Source organism: Dipodomys merriami, unplaced genomic scaffold, assembly GCF_024711535.1.
Source record: "Dipodomys merriami isolate MVZ:Mamm:240054 unplaced genomic scaffold, mDipMer1.0.p SCAF_310, whole genome shotgun sequence".
NCBI classification, from domain to species: domain Eukaryota; kingdom Metazoa; phylum Chordata; class Mammalia; order Rodentia; family Heteromyidae; genus Dipodomys; species Dipodomys merriami.
In genome coordinates, this window is record NW_027204605.1 from 627,575 (window position 1) to 640,184 (window position 12,610).

Genomic DNA, 12,610 nt, shown 5'->3' on the forward strand with positions numbered 1-12,610 from the left:
TTGCCACTTTTGGCTATGGCTTCCCTAATAGCCCGCCAAACATCAGCAATGCAAGGTCATGTGCACTTTCTGGGCCCTGTCATTTAGACCCAGGATGGTCACAATACAAAGGGAAAAAAAGAAAAACCACCTTCTTGAACTCTTCAGGTTTATCTCCTTCATTATATGTTTTGCCAGCCCTGAGATTTGAACTCGGGTCCTAGGATCCCAGGGTAGGCTGTAACAGAGTTGCCAAGACCTAAGTTCAAGCCCTGTGCTTGGCCAAAAATAAAAATAAAAATAAAGAATAAATAAATAAATAAATAAATAAATAAGTCCCTGTCTTGGAATTTGCATCATTTTTCTGAAAGGCCTGGGATTTGAACTCAGGGTCTGGGTAACTCTATGACATTGTGGGTGAAGGGGAAGTGCACCATCCTTAAAGGCAAGAAATTCAGACCAGTTCTTAGGGCGTGAATTATAGCCTCAGCACTGGAAAAAATAATATTTATATATGAGATCTATTTGCATACATGGGTTTACTGAATATAACGTTCATTACCCTTACTTATTTAATATTATTATACATATAACACCTCAGTTATTACATCATATCACCTAGATTGTATTTGCATATGGATTATATATCGTATGGAGACCCAGGACTTTCACAGAAAAGGAAAAAAAAATGTGTCAAAATTGGCTTCCTACTTCAAGAATAAATTTTTGGCCTTGCAGGGATTTTAACTCACAACCTAGAATGCCCAATCCATAAATGAAATCTCAGTCATAGCACACCAGCCTCCAGCAAACTGAGCTGCGAGGAAATTCTGCAGACCTTTGATCATCCACAGTAGTGCCCAGTATTGATAGATATGTATATGTGTATGCATTTATATTATATATATATATATATATTATATACAGAAAGAGAGGGAATGTGAGGATATTCAATTATTAGTTATTAGTTATTATTAGTTAGATATTCAATAATTAGTTATTACATTCTTCCGCTATTTAATGAAGTATCATGGTAGAATACTTATAAAAGCATTAATTAAAAATTAGTCAACCCAGGCCCAGAGTTCAAGCCCCACGACTGACAAAAAAAAAAAAAAAAAAAAATTAGTCAATATACTTCCATTAGGGGAATCATACCATGGTGTTAGACTGGAAGACATAAATCCAATAATATTTGTGTGGCATTCTAAAATAGAATTATGAGTTAACTGCAAAGTTAATGATTACTTTTATAACATTCCATTGGCATTCACAAAAATAGGAATGAGTTTGTTATGGTCTCCCTCCATTTGTGGGTAGCAGTCCTAGCATTCGAACTCCAGGACTGGATAGTTTACTTCGAATGCAAACCACTGGAATGACACCTTGAAGATTTCAGATTGTCATGATTAAAAGAAGAACAACAAGAAGAAAAGAAACCCAGGTGTCAGCAGCTCCTGCCTGTAATCCTAGCTCCTCAGGAGGCTGAGATGTAGAGAATGCCAATTTGAATTCAGCCAGGGCAGGAAAGTCAGCAACACTCTTATTTCTAAGAGATCACAGGAAAAAAACAAAACAAACAAACAAAAAAAAACATGAGTGGATCTGGGACTCAAGCTGCAGAGTGCTACCCCTGAGCAAAAGGAGCTAAGGGACAACAAGGCTTAGGCTCACAGTTAAACCCCACACCTGCACGCCCCCTCCAAAAAAGGGAGCAGTAACTCCATGTCTCTATGTATGTATGGATGATGGGCATTCATCAGGTTGTGCAGGCCCAACCGCCCCAACCTGGGCAAGCTGGGACAAGCCCTCAGAGACTACTCAGTCAGAGCTGGCAGCTTGAACAAAGCACAAGTCTGTCATTTAATAACTGAAGCCCTGAAGGCTTTGCCTGGGCTGGAGTGTACAACGGATGCATTATTTTCTACCTGAGGTATCCCATTGGTACACCTAGAAGCCAGCCACTGCCTCCAGGAGTGGATGAAGGTTCTGGATCCATATTCTCTATTCCTCTCTAGGATGTGAGCCTAGACCTCAGGGGCCTAGTGGCTCTCACTCATTCATCATTCATCATTGCTGAGTCATAGATTGGTCCCAAATCTCGGCAAAGTTATGAAATAGTAAGCGATTTCTATGCCAAAAGGGTAAGCCAATAAATCCCACCCTCATAGCTCCTGTTCCAAGTCAGCCTTGGGCTTCGAATGTGGCTTAGCGGTCGAGTGGTTACCTAGTATGCACGAAGCCCTGGGTTAGATTCCTCAGTATCACAGGAACAGAAAAACACAAAAGTGGCATTGTGGCTAGCCTTGAGCAAAAGAAGCAAAGGAACATGCTCAGATCCTGAGTTCAAGCCCCAAAACTGGCAAAAAAAAGGGAGCCTGGTGAAACATATTCTTCTGGGACTCAGGAGGGCCGAGGTTATAGGTAAGAGTTATAGGGCAGGTGCTTGAGGCTCATTCCAGTAATTTCAGCTACTCAGAAGGCTGAGTTCTGAGGATCATAATTACAAGGAGGAAAGTCTATATGAGACACTTTTCTCCAATTAAACACCCAAAGAGGCAGAAGTACAGTTCTGATTCAAGTAGTAGAATGCTTGCCTTGAGTAAAAAAGCTCAGGGATAGTGTCCAGGCCATGAATTCAAACCGTAGGACTGGCGCATGCGCAAGAGCCACACACACACACACACACACACACACACACACACACACACACACACACACACACACACAACACACACACACACACACACACACACACAGCAAGATAGAGCAATTGAGAGTTAACGAAGGAAAAAGGAAGGAAAGACTTGCTCCAGGAGGTGATATAACCAGTGCCAAAATTCCACAGGAGTTCTAAGGCGTGGAAGAGGACAGAGAGACTCAGGCAAAGGTACAACATGGGCAAAGTTCTTGAGGTGTGGTGTAGAGCTGGTGGTGTGGGTGGAATGAAAGTTTTGTGGCTTGACACAAATCTGGCAGGACATTCAAGGCTGGGTCAATGTATGTATTGAGTCACAGGTAGGGAAGAGGGCAGGGTCCCAGAATGGGGCCCAGTGGGAAGATTAACTTGACTTTTCACCATGGACCCCAGCCATTTCCTGTGGCTGGAAGCCTATTTTTCACAGCTCCTGTCCCTCAGACCTCCTTTGCATTAAGGAGTCAGGGCAAACGCAGGGAAGAACTCTTGCTTAAGAAAAGCTTCTAGCCCAATGCAACCAGTGGCTCAACCCCTGTAAATCCTAGCTACTCAGGAGACTGGGTTCAGAGATCGTGGGTCAAATCCAGCTCAGAGGAGGAAACTTAGTGAGACTCTTCTTGCCAGTGAACTACCGAAAGCCAGAAATGACGTTATGTCTCAAGTGGTAGAGTGCCAGCCTTGAGTGAAAAAGTTAAGATACTGGAGCCCAGACCCCGAGTTCAAGGCCAGTAGTGGCACAGAAAACATAAAGAAAAGTTTTCAGGAGCCCCTAGTCCATTGTGGTGAAAGGCCAGATCAGCTGGGTGCCAATGGCTCACACCTGTCGTAGCTTCTCAGGAGGCTGAGATGTGAGGATGGCGGTTCAAAGACAGCCCAGGCAGGAAAGTCCAGGAGACTCTGATATCCATGTAACCTCCAGAATTCTGGAAGTGGCCCTGTGGCTCAAGTGGTAAGCTGAAGAGCTAGGGGACAGCGCCCAGGCCCAGAGTTCAAGTCCCATGATCAACACCTGGCCTGGCTCTAGGCAGAGTATTTTCCAGTGGGCCCCTGAGTTTCTCCAAATGTCTAGGTGTCCTACAAGTCTTGAGAGCAGCCCATTTGGAGGCCTTTGCCTACAGAGTGAGCCACATTATCAGAGAAGTGTCCAACCTTGGGGCATGGAGGTCATCATCTGGCTCATCAGAATGGAATCTGTCATGGGTGCAGTGTGGATCTGAGCAGTAAATCAACGTCTTAGACCATGGTTCTGGGACAGGAGAGGCAGAAGGTGGCACTGCAGGTAAAGCTTGCTCACACAGGTAACACAAAAGTGCGAATCTCTCAGGCCCAACTGGGGCGGGTGTTGAGTTGGGCTCATGAAAGACTTGTGGTCTCAGGAATCCAAAGCAGGCTGGCTGCTGCTTGAAGCATTCTCTATCCCTGGAGTCCCAGGGCTCAGAGCCCTGCTTTTCTCACCAGTGCTCGGGGTCCAATGAAGGTTTTCAATCGTGGGGCGACTACAAAAAAGCATCCATAGTGTCCTTTCCCTTGGTCCTTTGGCCCTGTGCACAGATGGAGGGGCAGGTTCCATGGAACCTACTGCCGTTGCCCAGACAAAGTCAGGGGCTGCTGGGAGCTGATGTGTACTATAGTTCTAGTGGTAGAACACCAACCTTATGCAAACAAGCTAAAGGATACCACTTAGGCTCTGAGTTCAAGCCCCAGTAAACTCTCTCTCTCTCTCTCTCTCTCTCTCTCTCTCTCTCTCTCTCTCTCTCTCTCTCTCTCTCTCTCTCTCTCTCTCTCTCTCTCTCTCTCTCTCTCTCTCTCTCACACACACACACACACACACACACACACACACACACAAACACCCGCACACACACTCATGCACAAAAAGCACACAAAACAACATCCTTAGCAGGTCCCAATGGCTCATACCAGCAATCTTAGCTACTTAAGAGGCTGAACTCTTAGGATGGCAGCTTGAAGCCAGCCCAGGCAGGAAAGTCTGCGAGACTCTCTCCTCTCTCTTCTCTCCAGTAAACTACTAAAAAAAAGTTGAAAGGTGAGCTATGGTTCAAGTGTTAGGTTGTTAGCTTTAAGCAAAGGAAGCTCAGGGACAGTGCCTAGGCCCTGAGTTACAGCTCTAAGATTTTATTAAAGACACCATTTGCCTCCACCTAACCCACAATCAGGACATAAATCCAGATTTTGGTCACCCTTGATCTCACTTCCACTCCTGCCACTTTCTTTTTTTTTTTTAATTTAATTTAATTTTATTTGTAAAAATACTGTACAGAGGAGTTACAATTACATGGGCAGGATAATGCGTACATTTCTTACCAACCATTGCAGCCTCCTCCTTTGTTTACCTTTCGCATCCCTTCCCAGCCTCCTCCCTCCCCCCCCAATCCCAATCCTTCTCCTTTTCCCCCATCCCGCCCCCCGAACCAATGTTGTAAATTCTATGCCTACATCAGAAAGAATGACATTGCCCCATTTGTTAGGAAATGGAAAAACTTGGAAAAAATTATATTAAGTGAAGTAAGCCAGGCCCAAAGAAACATACGTCCCATGGTTTCCCTTATTTGTAATATCTAGTATATGTATGAGTCAAGCAGAAAAGGTCAGATAATGTGATATCAGGAAAATGAACCCTTAGATATGTATTTTAATGTTTTTTTTCTTTCATGCATGTGTTTCTAATGCATTTATAAGATTATCTCTTTGTTGCTTTGTATATCCCTCTCCCACAGTATTACCCCTGCTTTCACTATATTTGATGTCAGTATAACTTGTGGAGGAGATGGGGAAAAACAAGTCGTTTAAGGATACAGGTGGACCTGTTGCAACAATGAGAAGTACAAGTTATCATGTCCTGCCACTTTCATAGCACTACCACAAGTGTCCAGTGTGTGGCCAGCACTGGATTAAGAAGTGAACATAAAACAAGAGGGGCATAGCCAGGTCAAGGCTAATGCCTCAGAACATTGAGGTATTGGCCATACCAGTCTCTCATGCTCCAGTTCTCTTGACCTAGAATCTAAATTGTGTGCCTCTGTATTATGGGCATCCAGAATTGTCTAGAAGGACCTGAGAGACCAAGCTGGGGCGGGAAAATTGACTTTCATGTGACAAGGTATGTTGACATTTCCTAGACACTGACAGTTACTTCCAAGACAACTTGGATTCACCTCCCATGTAGCCCTGGATGCTACTTGCTTGGGTGGCCTTCAGTCAGCTATCGAGCTCGAGTTGGCCAGAGCCAAGAGAAACCCCCACTCCACTCCCAGCCTGCAGGGAGGGACATGCAGCCAGATGCCCAGCTGAGGAAAATGACAGGACATCACATGACTAAACAACCCCCCCCCCGAGGCAGGGGAGACCCTATGCCAGCTGGCCCTGCTAACACACAATCCCATTGAGGTGCCCAAAAATTTGGACAGGCTGGACTTGGGTCCCAAAGTAAAGCTGGAATGCAGGCCTATGGCAATTTAGGACTCATTGTAGACCCTGATAGGGGGCTAAAAGGCAAGTTCGGCATGGAGGAGTGGCACCACCCGAGGTCAGAAAGAGTCAAACAGGTGCCCAGGAAGTTGACAGAGAAAGACGAGAGAAAAATACACACACACATACAAGTAGCCCAAGGCCTCAGCAGTCTCTGAGCACCCTGAACCTCCCACCCCCAAGAAGATGTCACTACCATCCTCAGACCAAGTGTAGACAAAACTCAGGGCCTTTCACATGTCTGGAATGACTCATAACACAGCTTGGCATTTCCAAAATGTACACAGTGTTATGCAGAAAACTCAGCTACCTTACTTTTGGTTGTTGGTCATGGGGTTTTCCTGCCCAAGCTGGCTTTGTACCACGATTCTCAGATCTCTGCCTCCTGAGTATCTAGGATGACACATTGTGAGTCACCAGCAGTGCCAGGCTTCAGCCACCTCTTAGACCCAGGGGAAACCCAACTCATCAGGCCACAAACCACATGCAGCCCTTCACTTCAGACTTTGACACCAGCATCCAAAACCATTCTTCCATGGATGGAGAGCATAAAATTGACACTACCATCCCACCCCTGCTCCCATTCACCCACTCCCTGCCTGACACAGACCACAACCTCTGGGGTTCTTGGTAAGGCATCACCCACCCTGCTATGGTTTCACACTGGGAAAAACCTGGGTAGTTCTTAGAAATGTCTGTACACTGATGCCAGCACCTGGTCTCCCAACCACAGCACCCCCACTATTTCACCATCTCTTTCAAGCAAGGAAGAGGTGTCTTTCTTTCTTTCTTTCTTTCTTTCTTTCTTTCTTTCTTTCTTTCTTTCTTTCTTTCTTTCTTTCCTCTTCCTTCCTTCCTTTCTTCCTTTCTTCCTTCCTTCCTTCCTTCCTTCCTTCCTTCCTTCCTTCCTTTCTTTCTTTCTTTCTTTCTTTCTTTCTTTCTTTCTTTCTTTCTTTCTTTCTTTCTTTCTTTCTTTCTTTCTTTCTTTCTTTCTTTCTTTCTTTCTTTCTTTCTTTCTTTCTTTCTTTCTTTCTTTCTTTCTTTCATTCTTTCTTTCTTTCTTTTTTGGTTGAGGGGATTGAACTCAGGGCTTGGGTACTCTCCCTGAATTCTAATTTTCCTTAAGGCCAGTGCTCCACCACCTGAACCACAGTGCCATCTCTGGTTGCAGATTGGAGATGAGGATCTTCTGGGACTTTCCTGCCTGGTCTGGGAAATGAGATCTTCTGGATCTCAGATTCCCAAGTGGCCAGGATGACAGGCGTGGGATGACAGGCGTGAGCCACCTGCCCACGGCTTGAGGTTTCTGGTCCTTCAGAATTTCCAGCTATTCCTCCTCTAGACACTACCACCTAGACACCCCTCTACCTCCCTCAGGGACAGCAAAGGGAGGCTCAGAATCTGGTGGAGCCACGGATATTAAAAGGCCCCCTCCACATTACTAGCCCTTTCTAAGCTCCCATTTGCCTCCTATAGATGGCCTGGTCATCCAGGGCAGATCAGACACACTAGGAGTTCTGGGGCCTGCCCTGTATATCCCTCCCCCCCCAACCAGTACCTGAGGATTTCTGGGGCCAGGTGCTCCATGTCCCAGTGGAAGACATTGGGAGGGTTGCTGATAATGGGGTCTAGGGGTGTTCAGGGCAGAAGGAGTGTCCAGCTCCCTTTTGTCAAAGAAAGAGACACAAAGCATGGATGGAGTTACGAAGAGCTACAGGTCATAGCCATCCACTGGCCACCAAGGTCTCTTGGAGAGCTGTTTTAGGTTGACAGCCCCGCTCTTCCACCTGAACCATGGTGCCACTTCCGGCTTTTCCTGTGTATGCAGGACCTAGGAATCAAACCTGGGGTTTCCTGCATGCTAGGCAAGCCCTCTACCTCTAAGACACAATCTCAGCCCTGCATAGCTGCTCTTTTGTGACCCATCGGGCCTGTCTCCAGACAGTCTTGTACATCTGTACTGAGTTTCTCACCAATAGCCCTGGCTGGAAATGAACACGCTCTGCTATGTTGTCCATCATCTGCGGCATCTTTGCTCTCTGTGCTTCCTGTCAGATCCTTCTTGTTAAGCAAGACCTCCTTTTCAAGTGCTGCCTGTAAGAAGCCCATTCTGATCACCTTGGCAGAACTGGAGACTCTCTGCTCTGCTCTGCAGGCTTCTGGCCTTATCAGGCTCTGCTTTGCGTCCAGTGTTTTTTGAGAGCACACGAAGGAGAAGGCCTGGCTTCCACCACTGGATTTCTGAAGGCCCTGATACACCACCCAGGGACAGGTGATGTATCACACTCCGAGAGAGGGCGCTAGAGGCCTGGGCAGTCTGTGGGCAGCAAGATGGGCCCATTTTTTTTAGTGGGCTTGAACTCAGGATCTGGGAGCTGTGTCTCTGAGTTTACGTGCTCAAGGCTGGTGTTCTACCACTTGAACCACAGCTCCACTTCAGGCTTTTTGGTGGTTCCATGGAGAATAGATTCTCACAGGCTTTCCAGCTTATGGCTGGCTTCAAACCGTGATCTTCAGATCTCATCCTCCCGTGTAGCCACAATGACAGGTGTGAGCCTGAGCCCCGGGTGACGGGCACCAAAGGCTTTTTTTTTGCTCCCATTTCTCTCCTGTCAACTAGCAAGCCCTAGTTGAAATAATCAATTAGAGGTGATCAAGATTCTCTCCTAGGTCTTTTAATCCAAGGAGATAAAGTGTCTTTGGAAAAGTCTAGTTTGAGTCGGCCTAGTGGTGTGTGGGTGGGGTTGGGGGGTGTGGGTGTAGGTGTGGGTCGGGGATACCTACCCCTATGTCTCTGGTGCCTCATCCTCCCAGCAGGGAGTGCATCCAGGATACTCACCCCAAGGAAGGTGGGTGGGGGAGGGTACCTAAAGTCACATCCAGGGGGATGATCCGAACTATGTCCTGCAACTGAAGCCTGGACAGATAAAGGAGAGAAAAAGAAGTTTTGGGGAACATCAAGGGAAGGCCCTTACCTTTGGCTACAAGTACCAGTGAGAAGACTGAATCCATCTTTCTTGGTAGTCAGATAAAAGGTGTACACTGTTCATTTATTTTTATATTATTGTGTGAGTCTTCGGGCTTGGATTCAGGTCATGGTTGTTATCCCTGACCTTCTTTTGTTCAAGGCTGAAACTCTACCAATTGAGCCACAGCACCAAATCTGGATTTTTTGAGTGTGGGTTTTTTGTGGGAGGTGTTTATCGGAGATAAAAATATTCATGGACTCTTCTGCTCTGGTTGGCTCTGAGTCACGACCATCAGACTTCAGCTGCCCAAATAGCCAGGATGATGGGTGGGAGCCACCAGCTCCTGACCACCACCATCCATTTATAATCCCTTAGACCCAGGGCTGAGCCACCCACACTGCACCCCCTTGTTGGGAGTAGGAAGCAGACATAAGTGAATTTGATACTTCAACAGCCTACTTATCTTTGATCATTGTTCCGGGTCTGTCTGATGGTGGCTTCCTCCTTATCCACAGCTTGGCTCTGTCACAAGAACAAATGTCCCCCAGGAGGCGTCAGGTCTGGGGTCTTTCCTCTGCACCCTGCCCCCTTAGAAATGACACACCCCAGTAATGGGTAGTAGACATGGAGTGTTTTCATTGTCTTATGGCCCGGGTATGGACAGATAGGTGAGGGTGAGGGTCAGAGGACCGGGATCGTGCTGGGCAGGGGGACAATGCAACGTCTCCTCAACCACTTTTCTTCAATGGTCAAGCAGAGTGATGTGGGGAAGGACTCACAGGATGTACAATGAATAACCGTCCCAGTCTAGCCGGGGCACAGAGGGGCTTACCTCATGAAGCTGGTTCAACAGGCTGAGAGACACAGCTCCTGACCCAGAGCCCACATCAAGAATGAGAGGGCCACCTTGGGTTCCAGCCAGATGGGGATGCTGTGCCACCTTCTCCAGCACCCATTCAACCAGTTACTGTGTGTGAGAGAGGGACAGAGAGAGAAAGAAGACCAGAATAACACTTAAGCCCTGTGCCGGTGGTTCAGGCATATAATCCTAACTACACAGGAGGCTGAAGATCATGTGAAGATCATGGTTCATATCTGGCCTGGGCAGGAATGTCTGTGAGACTCTTATCCTCAAAGAACCACCAGAAAGCAAGAAGTGATTCTGTGGCTCATGTGGTAGAGCACTAGCCTTGATCTGAGGAGCTCGGGTACAGCGTCCAGAGTTCAAGCCCCACAATTGACAAGCAGTGGACTTCCCACCATAAGAAGTGGACTGAATAGCACCCACTGTACTAGGGAGCATAGCATAGAAGTCAGGCCTAGCTTCCTGTGAGGTGGGGGTCACGAGTAGGTCACCCAGCTTCTCTATGCCTCATTTTCCCCAGCTGCAAAACTGAATAGAGTGAAGGATTCCCTTCCTCATGGGGATAGGGTAATGATTAAAGACATTCATGTTTTGTTTCATAAACCTACACCTGTTGCATGATTAATAACAGACCCCATCTGCCAGGACACCTCCTGCTGAGTCTCTGTGAGAGACCATGCCAGGCAAAGCATAAGCTTCATGGAAGCACGCCTGCAGGAAGTAGGTGTTGGTTCAAGGCTTCCTATACACTTAGCTGCACATTTATTGCCTCTACCTTTATTCTTACTATAGTCTTCTTTGCTGTACATTTGTTACCTTTATTCTCGTTTTGTCTATTTTTTTATTGATCCATGAACAGAGCATGTTGTTTCCTTCCAGTCCAATAGAGACAGCTTCTCTAAATAATAAAGACTAGGACCAAGGATTAGATGTGGACAAGGTCCCAATCAATATATCATCTGATGTGAAGCTGCCTCCAGAAACTCCTGCAACTTCACAAGCAGTTTTGCAGCTCACTAATAGTAAATATAGAAATTTAAATTTTCCAGATATATTACAACAGGCAAAATTAATGAATTAAACTAAACCACAAGGAGTTATCCCAAAAGCACAGAGAGTTATAGAAAAAGGGACCCCTGATAATAAAAGGAAAAGAAAGGTTCCCCCAACAGTTATGACTAAGTTTGGTCCAGCTTACATTATAGGGAATAGATGGTGGTTTCCCACAAAATATAAAGTTAGTGACATCAGATTTCCTGAGCTGACTGATGAACCATTGCCTTATACAGGAGTTTATAAAGATGAAAATAGATGGATTAATGTAAAAGGAAAAAGAGTATCTTGGTACTCATTAGATTTTATGCAAAGATTGGGCAGCTCTAGACCATTATGGTGTTTATTATCAAAATAACAAGAAGATGGTTTAAAATAATGATTGAAATTTATGTGAACAAATATTGGGATTAAAATAATAGGAAACGGAGAATGCCTGACTCAACCTGGAAGTGGTTTCTAGGATGGTTTCAAAGGGTCTTGAAAATATATGGAAAACATAAAAAGAGTACAATATAAGTACAGCCCTGTCTTAGGTTTGATAATTATTAAACATAAAAAAGGCTGAAGAGATGATGCATTGTATTAAATATGCTAGACTTGTCTCAGACCACTTAGCTTAATCAGTTGGTGGGATAGGCATCAATTTTCATGTAACCCATTAATGCTTCATTTTCTTAAAAATTGATTATGTGCTTATATAAACAAAGAATCAATGTCACAATCACCCACTGTATAAAAATGTTAATTCTGCTCAATAAAGACACACTCAGATGCAACCCTTTTGTGTCTGTGTCTGTTTGTCACTTCGCCGACTCCTTGCCCACCTATCCCAAGATCCCTCTCCCATCAGTCCGTTGCACCCATCTGAGCCCTTTCCGGATAACTTCCTGTCATATGCTCACAGAATTGCCGAGAAGCTTATCAGATGGCCGCTCCCACTGTGCCTGGTCCTGCTCCAGCGATCACTCTGTATTAGTCCCTAGTTTACTCGCAACTGTCCCGTGAATAGACTGAGGTCCGATGGTCAACGTCCAACCCAGAGCTTCACCTGTGGTCAAGAATCTGCTACCATGGACTAAGAGTTTGGGACAATCCATCTAAACCTATGACTAAGCGCAGCGCTAAATGTCTACCATCCCAACACCCCCCTCCCCCCCACACAAAAACACCGCCTCTGTCTTTTGCAGGCAAAGATGTTTTACTTTCTTTCTTTTTGTTGGTTGTGGAGCTTGAACTCTGGGCCTGGGTATTGTCCCTGAGCTATTCAGCTCAAGGCCAGCACTCTATTACTCGAGCCACTTCCAGTTTTCTGTTGCTTTGTTGGAGAGAAGAGTCTGAGGGTCTTTCCTCCCCAAGCTGGCTTTGAACTGTGATCCTCAGATGTCAGCTCCTGAGTACCTAGCATGACAGCCATGAGCCACTGGCACCCGGCCAAACATGCTTTTCCATGCCTGTTATCCTATCCCCTCAGGAGACTGAGATCTGAGGACTGCAGTTGAATGCCACCCTTGGCAGCAAAGCCCATGAGAATTCTTATCTCCAATTAAACATCCA